This window comes from Sinocyclocheilus anshuiensis, unplaced genomic scaffold (genome assembly GCF_001515605.1).
Source record: "Sinocyclocheilus anshuiensis isolate Anshui unplaced genomic scaffold, SAMN03320099.WGS_v1.1 scaffold782, whole genome shotgun sequence".
NCBI lineage: Eukaryota > Metazoa > Chordata > Actinopteri > Cypriniformes > Cyprinidae > Sinocyclocheilus > Sinocyclocheilus anshuiensis.
The window spans coordinates 1,646,224-1,657,197 of record NW_015546111.1 but is presented as its reverse complement, the minus strand read 5'-3'; the positions used below and the strand labels follow the sequence as shown (position 1 = coordinate 1,657,197).

General features: G+C 36.1%; 1 protein-coding gene across 2 annotated transcripts in view; it reads left to right on the top strand.

The window, feature by feature from the left end:
• Positions 1–603: 603 nt before the first annotated feature.
• LOC107700740 (four and a half LIM domains protein 3-like) overlaps positions 604–10,974 on the top strand; it is a 46,606-nt gene continuing 36,235 nt past the window's right edge. Inside the window, exon 1 of one of the 2 annotated variants that reach the window (XM_016502527.1) lies at positions 604–784. The gene's annotated coding sequence lies outside the window, so the exon portion shown is untranslated. Of the gene's footprint in view, positions 785–941; positions 1,149–10,974 lie in introns of those variants that run through there. The other variant, XM_016502528.1, reaches the window with a different exon arrangement.

Genomic DNA, 10,974 nt, shown 5'->3' with positions numbered 1-10,974 from the left:
TACATTTCCATCTTTGGAAAAAAAAAAAGAAAGAAAGAAAAAAATTCTCTATTCTAATGGTTAGCTTGGTTTAGACCAGGGGTAGGCAAGTTCGGTCCTTGAGAGCCGCTGTCTCAGAACGGTGACTGTTTCTATAGCAACTGGGACTTCTAACAGCAGCTGCACTGACGCGCTGACTTAAAAGAAGAACTTAAAAAGTTCATTTTTATAGAGTTGAGACAACTTAGACATGGGACTGTACAAGGCCTACATCTTAGCTTACCTTACACTTTTTTTTTAATTGTCCCACTTTTTCTTTGCTTGTGCTGGTGTTATTTTACTGGACAGGTCCATTTTCTCCAGAAATCTATAATCATAAAAATAACATAAGCATAACATCACAATTTAGAGTGAAAACTCCTTACACATCCTTAGAAATAAGACTGCCCTTCTGCCTAACATAGGGGTTGCACAATGCTGGTCCTGGAGAGCTGCTGTCCTGCAGAGTTCAGCTCCAACCTTAATCAAACACACCTGAACAAGCTAATCAATGTCTTCAGGATTACTAAGGCTATAGGCAGGTGAGTTTTGTTTTCAGGGTTGGAGCTGAACTCTGCAGGACTGCGGCTGACTAGGACCGAACTTGCCTACCCCTGGTTTAGACAAAACGAATAATTTCAGCTGTTGAATTAACCTCGTCTAAAATATGCTCCATCCCCCTCGAGCAGCGCGGTTACGGAGTGGAAAAAAAGTTGTTTATTGTCATGACGATTCATCCCCGTCAGATGTGGGTGTCAAGTAACAGGTAAGTATTCGTGCTACATTCACTTACTACAGACAGACCTCTCTTGCGCTCTAAACTAACTGCAGACGCGGCAAGTCAGAGAGATAACAATGCAAACTGTTTTAATTTAAAGATCATTCAATAAAACTTCCTTCAGTAAAGAAGGAAGACCGTTTTCAACCATTGGGGCGGGAGCTTGTGACTCACACAACTTCCTCTATAGTATAGCGCATGGAAGAGTTGAGCGCGAGCATTCTCTCATTCCGTGCTTTGAGAGAGAGCTGAACATTTCTGCAGAATCTGCACATCCGTGAGGAGCAACAGGACTACAGAGCTGTTAAACAGGCCAACTAAACTGACACGGTACTGAAAGAGTTTTGACGGGGTAAGCGCGCTTCGTCTTTTCTTTTTTCTCCGTCATTTAAATTTAGAAACTCACGTAACAGAGAGCTAATGATTATCAACCCGTTTTTTCATTCATAGCCAGAGAGAAAAAATCGATAACATGTTAGGCTGTGAAAGTTTTCATTCATCCAGGATATGGTAGCATGTCTTAAAGCAAAGTATTAGAAATTACATCAGTACTTGTAAAATCTTATTTTTGACCAACTATTAACTCTTACATGGCGTCCATGGATAAGTTAAAAAAAGTTTTTAAACTAGGCTATATTTAAAGTTTTCAATTGAACTTTAGGTGCATGTAAGAAAAAAAAGCCTAGCATCACCTGTTGAACGCTTACTGGACTTTAGTGTAAAATATAATTAATTCTAGGCCATTCATTCCTGAGTGAGAGAAAGGCACATTTATTTTATGCAGGCCCTTTAAAGGTCATCTTTAACTCTCCCTAAAGTCAGAGTTTCAGACATACATTTGGTGAACTTTTTGTACTTCACACACTTGTAATTCTCAGAGGAATCTGGCACACGTGTCTCGACATGACAGTTATTTGTGTGTTTTTTGACAGCCAGACCTCAAGTCTTCATTGGCATTAAATGCACACATGCAGATAACCATTAGAAAAACAGAATGAAGGCATACATGCCGTGGGGATCTGACATATTCCTGAGTTTAGTCAAAAGCTGATCCAGGTTGGAACTTGATTGCTCATCTTTGAACACACCTCATCCCAGAACATGATGCATTCCAAGGCGTAGTGAATGCTTCGAGTAACTGCTCGTAAGGTTCCTGTTGCAAATTTACAGCCTGTACTGTGAGGTAATAATATAGAAGCCCATTGAAAATGATGGTTTTCATTTTTTTTTATTGATTTATTACATAAGTACTGCGTGCTTATATAAAGTAACCTTGAGTTAAACATAAAACAGGAAATGGTTTATGCATATCAGTGAGTGATGTGATTCATAAAGACACACCTTAAGTGATTGAAAACAGGTGAGTGGAAATAGTTTATTTATCAGTGGGTAGGTCCTCTTGATATATCCGATCTGCTGATGATGACTAAACTCCTTTGGCAGAGATTTTTCATTTAAGCAATATTTTCTGTCTTAGGAAGTCTTAAGACAGACAACAGGTCAAAAACTGCAGTGAGTAGGTCGGAAAAGTTGACCGGAAGAACAGAACTGCGTCCTCTACACATTTCCTCTTTCTTTTCTATTTTCAAGCCCAGCTGCTGAGACTGGTCTCTGTTCTCTGGCATCCTGTAGATATCGCAGACAGGCAGCCCGTCAATTGTCTCATGCTCAGTGACTCATTGAGTTTTTAACTCTTTAAGTGTTTTTTAAAGAGTTGTACTGTACTGTGTGTTTTAAGTGTAGTATGGCATGTGCTGGCATGCATATGTTTGTGTGTGTGGGATAAAAAAAGCAGAGAGATCTTTGAGGTGCACCAAACTGCCTTTGAGCCTTTGAAACTGCTTACCTCAGAGCCAGATTCCCATCCTGTCTGCTGCCAGCCCTCTGCCATTCCATTCCCATTCATTATTCCAAGAGGGGGAGTTCAGAGGTGCTTGTGGAGAAACAAAATAATCCCTTTGAAACTTAAGTCCCATCCCTCTCATAAATGTGCCACAAACTTTGAGGCCTTAGTGTGTTTCTCAGTATCACTGATTTAACTGCCTGCTCCATAGCAACTGATTTCCACTTGCAATATGAAACTCGATCCTTTATCCAAACACTTGTTTACATGCCAGTCCTTTATACTCTAATTATAATTACAAAATAAATAGCACTATCAATTTAACGTGTTAATGTTCTGTGATTTCATTATATATTGTATTTATTACAATATACTGGCTTCTAAGCCACTTATAGAAGTGTTTAGTGCTTTATCTGCCACAACATAGTGACTTAATTTGGGTTTTTTTTCTCAGCAAATACTGATATGTAAAATTAATTCAAACAATTCAATGCATTTTATGCTGTTAATTCAATTAGAAATTATACATAGTTAAAATGTATACTTTTTACATTTATACATTCATATTCAAAAGTTTGAAATCATAAGATTTTATTGTATTTTTTAAAGAAATTATTATTTTATTCAACAGGAACGCATAAATTGATCAAAAGATTCAGCACCAAATCTGTTGAAATGTTAGCTTTGCCATCACGGGAATTAATTACATGTAAAAAATATTAAAATATAAAACGGTTTTGTTAAATTGCATAATACACCATATTAATGTTTTTATAGGAGCCAGAGTTGGGTTTTACCATATTTTTGATGCAGGCTTGTGAGAATTAGAGACTTCTTTAAAAAGAAAAAAAATTAAATCTTAACTATATTATTTACATATTTGAACTATTATTTTAATTTAAATCACCAGCCATACAAGTAAAAAAGATATAGAAAGGTTTTTTTATTCCAACTTTCCTGTCTCCACCATATTCTATGCATATTGTAGAAAGTATACAATACTTGTGGCCACTTCACATGCCATCAGAAGTGGCATGTGAATAACTCATCATGGTGTCCATCAAAGAAATCCAAGTTCTTAAATTGGGCTGTATTTCATTTTTTATTAACCACAACAGGGCTTCCTCTTCCTCTTAAGTGTCCTGCTGTGCCAACAAAATTCAGTTTGTTATTTTTATAATGAGTCTTTTTTTTCTTGTGGTTCAAAATCCCTGCACTCTTTGGTAGTAAGGTCCATAAATTCCCAAAAAAAAAAGTCCATAAAGTGTGTTGTTGTCATCTTTGGAGTATATTTTTTGGTGTCTGGAATGTTCAGACCTGTCAGAAACTAAAGGAGGTTGAAAATGCATTTTTCCCCATATTGGGTCAGGGCGATGTGACTGCAGTGTGATCATGGCCACATTCTTTGGAAGCACTGTGTTTTGTTTGAAAGCTTTATCTTATGCAGAGACTGCTGTTCATCAGTGATAGGACAGAGCACAATGCATTTTATGATACAGTATTTCATAAAGTGAGCTCTGTTGAATATTCTCACTTGGCAATTGATTTCTATGCATACAAAAAAATTGCATACTGTTTTCACTATACATACTATAGTGTATGTAGAGTAGTGTGGTATTGACTACCACTTGTTTGGTCACAACAAACACTGAATGTAGTTGTCCATTCACAAGTCACAGCACAGCACACAAAAAGAGTGTACAAGTGTGTCCATTAAGCCATAATTTATCAGACCATCTATATGCAAATCAATTGGACTGAACATCTGTCCATCAATAATGTAGCTCTGTAGCCAAATGTGTAAGATAACGCAAAGCCAGAGACAACGAACCCTTTAATTAATCTCTAAAGAGAGTGCCAGATGAAGCAATGTGATTTCAAATGTCTTGAACGAATAACACATGCAAGTACACTGTTTACGGTCTTCTTTAAATCATGATGAGTTGCTGTGTCAACTCTGGGACCATCCCATACATATCACAAGCTCGTGTGAAAATCTTGAAAATCAATTATTATCTCAGGATTCAGACTTTTTGTGGTCTACTGCCACATTTCTTTTAAAATTGCTCATGGAAACATATAACTGGTTGTTTGGAGGATTAACTTTGAATTAAGGGAAGTTACTGGGGGTTTCCTGCGGGGGACTCCAGGTGCATCTGTAATCCAATGAGATGGTGGCTTCCTCCCAGACTGAGGAGAATGAATGGATGAAATCAGATCTTTGCAGCCTGGGCCCCAAGAGACGCGACCTTCTGCTCGGTGTGCTATCTGCTCACTTGTACTGTTTGTTTACCTTTCCCCTCTCTTCCTCTCACAGGCCTTATTGTCCTTCATATACGGTTAGTGTCTTGTTCTGAGCCACTTGTTGTTAAACCCCTTTGTCTGTCTTTCTTCCGGTCATTTCTCTACAACACTTATTGTGTGCTCCAATATGCTGCTCTGTGTCACCATGACCAAGGTGTCAAGATTCAGCTGGTTAAACACCTTCTGGTAGACTATACTGTCTGGCTTTAAAAAATGTCTTTCTCCATTTTGTAAAAAAAAAGTTGGGTTCTGTTAAAGTTTACCATTAACAGAACCCATTTCAATAACGGTTCTCAGGCTTGCATTATTTCAGCAGTGTGAACGGAATATGGTACTAAAACACTGTGGCAATGTTTTCTGCACTACTATTCAGTGGTGCTGCAATACTATAGCGCAATCAGTGTTTTTCAATAAATGACTTATGAGCCGCTTTGTTTATATGAATCAAAACAAGACAGCGTGACTGTGACTAGTGTAGTCTGACTTCCAAACAAATGACTCTTATTAGCGGCTTTGTTTTAAGTAATCAAAACCATAAACGGTACAACTAATGTAGTCTGATTCCTAAACAAATGAGCCACTTTGTTTTAGTGAATTAAAACCATAGACTGCAACTAATGTAGTCCGAATCCTAAACAAATGACTCTCATGAGCCACTTTGTTTTAGCGAATCGAAACCATATATGGGCAACTAGTGCATCCGGTTCTCGAATAATTGACTCTTATGTGTTGGTTCTTTTTAGAAAATTAAACGAATACAGTTTACTTACTGTGTTTTGTAATACTTAAGGATTGGGAGACCTAAATCACTGCAGTTACTGACAATGTCAGTAATATTTTATAAAATTGAATGAATGATATATGTTGCAACATTTTTGTTTTAGGATTTGTATTTAATATAGTTATATCCAATTGTTGGAATCCATTTATGTTGCCTTTTAAAAGACTACAAAAAGTCAATTAAAGGATTAGTTCACTTCCAGAATAAAAATTTCCTGATAATTTACTCACCCCCATGTCATCCAAGATGTTCATGTCTTTCTTCAGTCAAAAACAAATAAAAGTTTGAGGAAAACAGAGGATTTTTCTCCATATAATGGACTTAAATGGTGGCGAACGGGCTGAAGGTCCAAATTGCATTTCAGTGCCGCTTCAAAGGGCTCTACACAATCCCAGCCGAGGAATAAGGGTATTCTCTAGTGAAACAATCGTTCATTTTCTTAAAAAAAAAAATATATGCTCATCTTGCACTAGCTCAACCACGCATTATGTAGTCACATTGGAAAGTACCGACCCAAAGCGAACATGCAAAAAAAGTCACATGACCTTTACCAAAAAAGGTAAAACAACGACATCGGACGACTTTGAAGTTGGAGGAGAAAATGAGATGGAGTTTTTTGCCGTACCCTACCTTTTTGAACCGGAATACACAGACGAAGAGCTAACCGCGTGTGACCTTTCCAACGTGATGACGTAATGCATGAATTTGCAGACTCGCATTGTGGTGCTAGTGCAAGACATGCATTTGTAATTAAAAAGTATATAAATGTTTATTTTTATTATTATATTTTTTTTTTGAAAATGACAGATCTTTTCGCTAGATAAGACCCCTATTCCTCAGCTGGGATAGTGTAGAGCCCTTTGAAGCTGCATTAAAACTGCATTTTGGACCTTCAACCCATTGGCCACCATTTAAATCCATTATATGGAGAAAAATCCTGGAATGTTTTCCTCAAAAACCTTAATTTCTTCTTGACTGAAGACAGAAAGACATGAACATCTTGGATGACATGGGGGTGATAAAATTATCAGGAATTTTTTATTCTTGAAGTGAACTAGTCCTTTAAAAAGCCTGTGTAAACAAAATTTGCAATGATTGGATTACATTTATTATCTTGTTTTTCCCCAAATAGACCTTAGTCAAATATACAAAAAGAACCATTAATGGAAACGGAATGGGAATCATTAAAGTTCTCACAATTCCCATCCTAAGCAGCCATTCAAAACTTGCTGAATCAGACCTTATGAGTGTGATTAGCAATGCCACATGACATGTCTGTATGCATGAGTTGCATCAGTAAACATCTGTGGGTTACACGGATTAAGCAATTGGCATTTTTCAAATGGTCCATGCTTATTATGTCTGTTATACCAGCTGTATCACAAGCAACAGATGTAACTATGCAATCTATCAATCCACACTCTTTTGTCACCCATCCAGAGTCCCCGAGTCACCTTTGATGCACCTCATCTCTGTACAGATCCAGGAATCCAGTCACCCTAGAGGTGTGGGCTGTAAGAGACACTGTAAACTGTCCCGTCACAGGGTTGGGTTCTTTCACCCCTTGTCTCGCACATATATCACCAACTCCCAAGAGGAAATTTTCCCAAAACTGTCAAAGAGATTCATTCAACTTGACAATGAATACCCGCATTGGAATGTAAACACTGGTCCGTACTTATAACAGTCACATAAAACGTGTCTGGTTGGCATTCTCAAAGCTATGACTGTCAAACATACTGTAACATACTATCAGAATCAGAGTGAAATATGTGTATAACTGCAGGGAGTTTCCTGTAAAATCTGGATCCAGCACAAATAAAATCTGTAGTTTAAGGATGTTGGAAAACCAAAGCCATAAACTGCTATAGAAATCACATAGGAATTTTTTTAAATTTTTTTTTTTTCATTATTTTAATTAATAACACAAAAACTAAATAATCAAAACATCAACTCATCAAAAGCATCAAAAAAGAAAAATAAATCTATAAACATGGGGGTATCTGTAAATAATGTATAATTTTTTTATAGACATATATTACCATATTATATATTGCCAACGTAACAATGAAAAAACATGTTACCTGAACATTAACAGCACATTATAAATAGTCAGGGATTTAGTTCTATGCTCTGTTCATCTTCATGGCTGGGAGTTTTTCCCAATCTGATGGTGACTCACCACATACTGGAAACTTACGGGTCAAACATCTGTCCTGCAGACTGATTATTTTGACTTGATTTATTCTTGCTGATAAATCAAACCGTTTTTAATGTTCCGTCTGTTGTGCCATGTCTTGATGTAATTAGTCAGGTCTTTGCAACTGAAAACAACTGTACTGAAAAAAAATTAAGTAGAAAGACTAAAATTTACAGTGTACAACGCAAGCACTTTATATTAAACATTTACATTTTACTGTTAATAGTATCATAATGCAAACATTTCCATTTTCATGCAAGTAACCTGTTGTGAATGCAAGCAAATTATTTAATGCTGCTGTTGCCATTAAACTTAGTAGTAACTTAATAGTTTTTGTTGGATGTCAAATTTAGGGTTTAAATATTATAACTATTAGTTGCCTTATATCTATTGCAACTAAGTGCTGTTTTTATATGGTCAAGTAACTAATGATTTATACTAGGGCTGGGTAAAAAATATTGATTTCTCTATTTTAATCGATTCTCACTTTTATGAAATGATATCGATTCATAAATCCCAAGAATCGACTAGTCTCGCCTGTCAGATAATGAACGAAACATTGTAGCGCACCTCCCATCCAATAAATTGCAATAAGCTTTGTGATTTGTTACTTTTGATATGAAACAAAGTCTCAGATTTCAAATTCTGTCCATTTTATTACAATATTCAAATATTAAATGCTGTTTTGGCACTGTTTAATGTGGAGCGACCGATCGCTGTAGCGCCTCGGTTAGAGGTGGTAGCGCAAAGCTGAACTGATTATCTCCGCTTTAATAGCAGTTACAGCATGAAATAAACATGAATGAACATCCGAAGCTATGTTAAAAATAAAAAGCACAAGTTACCGAAATCTGAATCCTGTCTCGTGTAATCACTCAATGTTACAAATGCGGAAAGACGACAATAGCTTGTAAACAATATCACGTAACATCACATTTACCACAGAAAAACATAGGCTATTCGGTGACCATAAACTCATTAGTCAGCTAGAAAAATTAACTCTAGAGGAGCATTTTGCTAAATATGCACCATATAACATACGTATATTCATTATAATTTTTTTACTGTTCTTCAATATTTAATTTATGTTTGAATAAATCCATCAAGCTTTTGTGACAACCACCATTTAAGTGTTTATATTTCAAAAAACCAATTGGAGTAGAAATAATAATTATGTCAGAGTTAAGGCCCGTTCACACCAAGAACGATAACTATGAAGATTAACAGCATTATTATTATTAGCATCCACACCAGCGGATGATATCGTCTGTCTGTTCTAAGCCCAAGCTCCTCTGCCACTTTAAATTCTCAAGCTCGTTATAGCAGGATTGATTCTGATAGGCCACCAGTGTTTTTATTGTTCAACAGATGGAAAAAATCGTTCTGAAAGTGATTCCAACGATATCCTTTCTCTGTGCCTTTATCGTTATAGCTGTGGTGTGGACGCTGCTATTCTTTAAGATTGAGAACGATTTTTAGAACTATCGTTATCTTTATAGTTATCGTCCTTGGTGTGAACAGGCCTTTAGTATTATATAACTTTAATATTACAAAATCTTTGAGTAGGCTATATTTTAGGTTTTTGTATACAAATCAGCAAATTTCACCCTTCCATATTATTGACTCAGGTATATTTTACACCATTAGTTAAGAGTTTTTTTTTTCCTTGAGAAAATTTGCCATGTCCTGTACCTGATATATATATACAAAATAATCGATATTGAATCGAATCAAATCGAAATCGGAATCTAATCGAATCGCAAGCTTGTGAAGGATAATCGAATCGAATTGTGAAATTTGTGTCAAAACCCAGCCCTAATTTATACTGCACTGAAAATAATTTGGTGTAGAAACAATTTACACTTACATATTGGCAGTACATTTCACAATTACAAAGAAGTGGAAAGTAACTTTGCAGTATGTTTTAAAATTTTCTTTTAAAACATACTGCAATCCAAAATAATTTTTTTACAGTTTATGTTCCATTAAACAAAGGAAATAACGGGCCAATTAATCATTCATCAAAAGCATCTCTACATAGCAATTTAAAATACTTTTACTGTCACCATGCCTTTCACACATGTTCAGTTACAAACAGCAAAATGTGACTCCTGAGCTGTAATTTGTCAAGTAGGGTCAATTTGATCCTGTAAAAGCTCTGCTGGCTCTTCAGTGGTAAAAGCACAGAAGCATTAAGAGAATGGTAAACTAGATGTAGAGTGTAGGAAAAATAAAACTAATATTTAGATTTGAAACCACTGGTTGTGAATCAGAGACAGCAGCCCAGCCGTTTAGTTTTTTACTGGGTCAGGAATCGTACAGAGGAGCTATTAATTCTCTAACAAGCCATTTAAAAGGATTAATCACAAATATTACATCTTACACGTGTAATTCACTATCACAGTTCCTGTTTTTGCACACGGCTTATCATAATAAAGCTCTGAATTTCCCCATGCACACACATGCACAGATCCACATGTGTAGGCAGACACATTTAAGCACATTATAGGGTGCCAAGTCTGGATTGCAAGTGCTGATCACTTCCCACTGCTTAATTATCCTCACCCTCGCTAACCTACAGAGCACACTGCAATGGATTGGTAAACAAACAGCTCTCACTGGGATCGCTTCTGAAATTTTTAGTCTTCTTCCCCTCCGATTTATGCTGATGTTTACATGGTGCACAGCTGTGCGAGAGTGTTTCCCTCTTAAGTAAACAGCTGCAAAATACTTGCATCATGAAGAAATTTGGTAGTGCAATGCAGATGCATGCGTGAATGGCCAAATGCACTTCTAGTTATGAGTTTAAACAAATTTGGTTTGTCATAAGTGAATGTAAACGGGCAGGAAAAAAATTGAGCCTTGCGATAAAAATGCAGATAGACTAGCTGCTTATGTCATATATAATTTTTTATTTCTGTTTGAAATATATATTCGGTTCGATATATAGAATTTCTGTCAGACTCATACACACGCACAAACACACACATATATATATATATATATATATATATATATATATATATATATATATATGTGTGGAATAATGT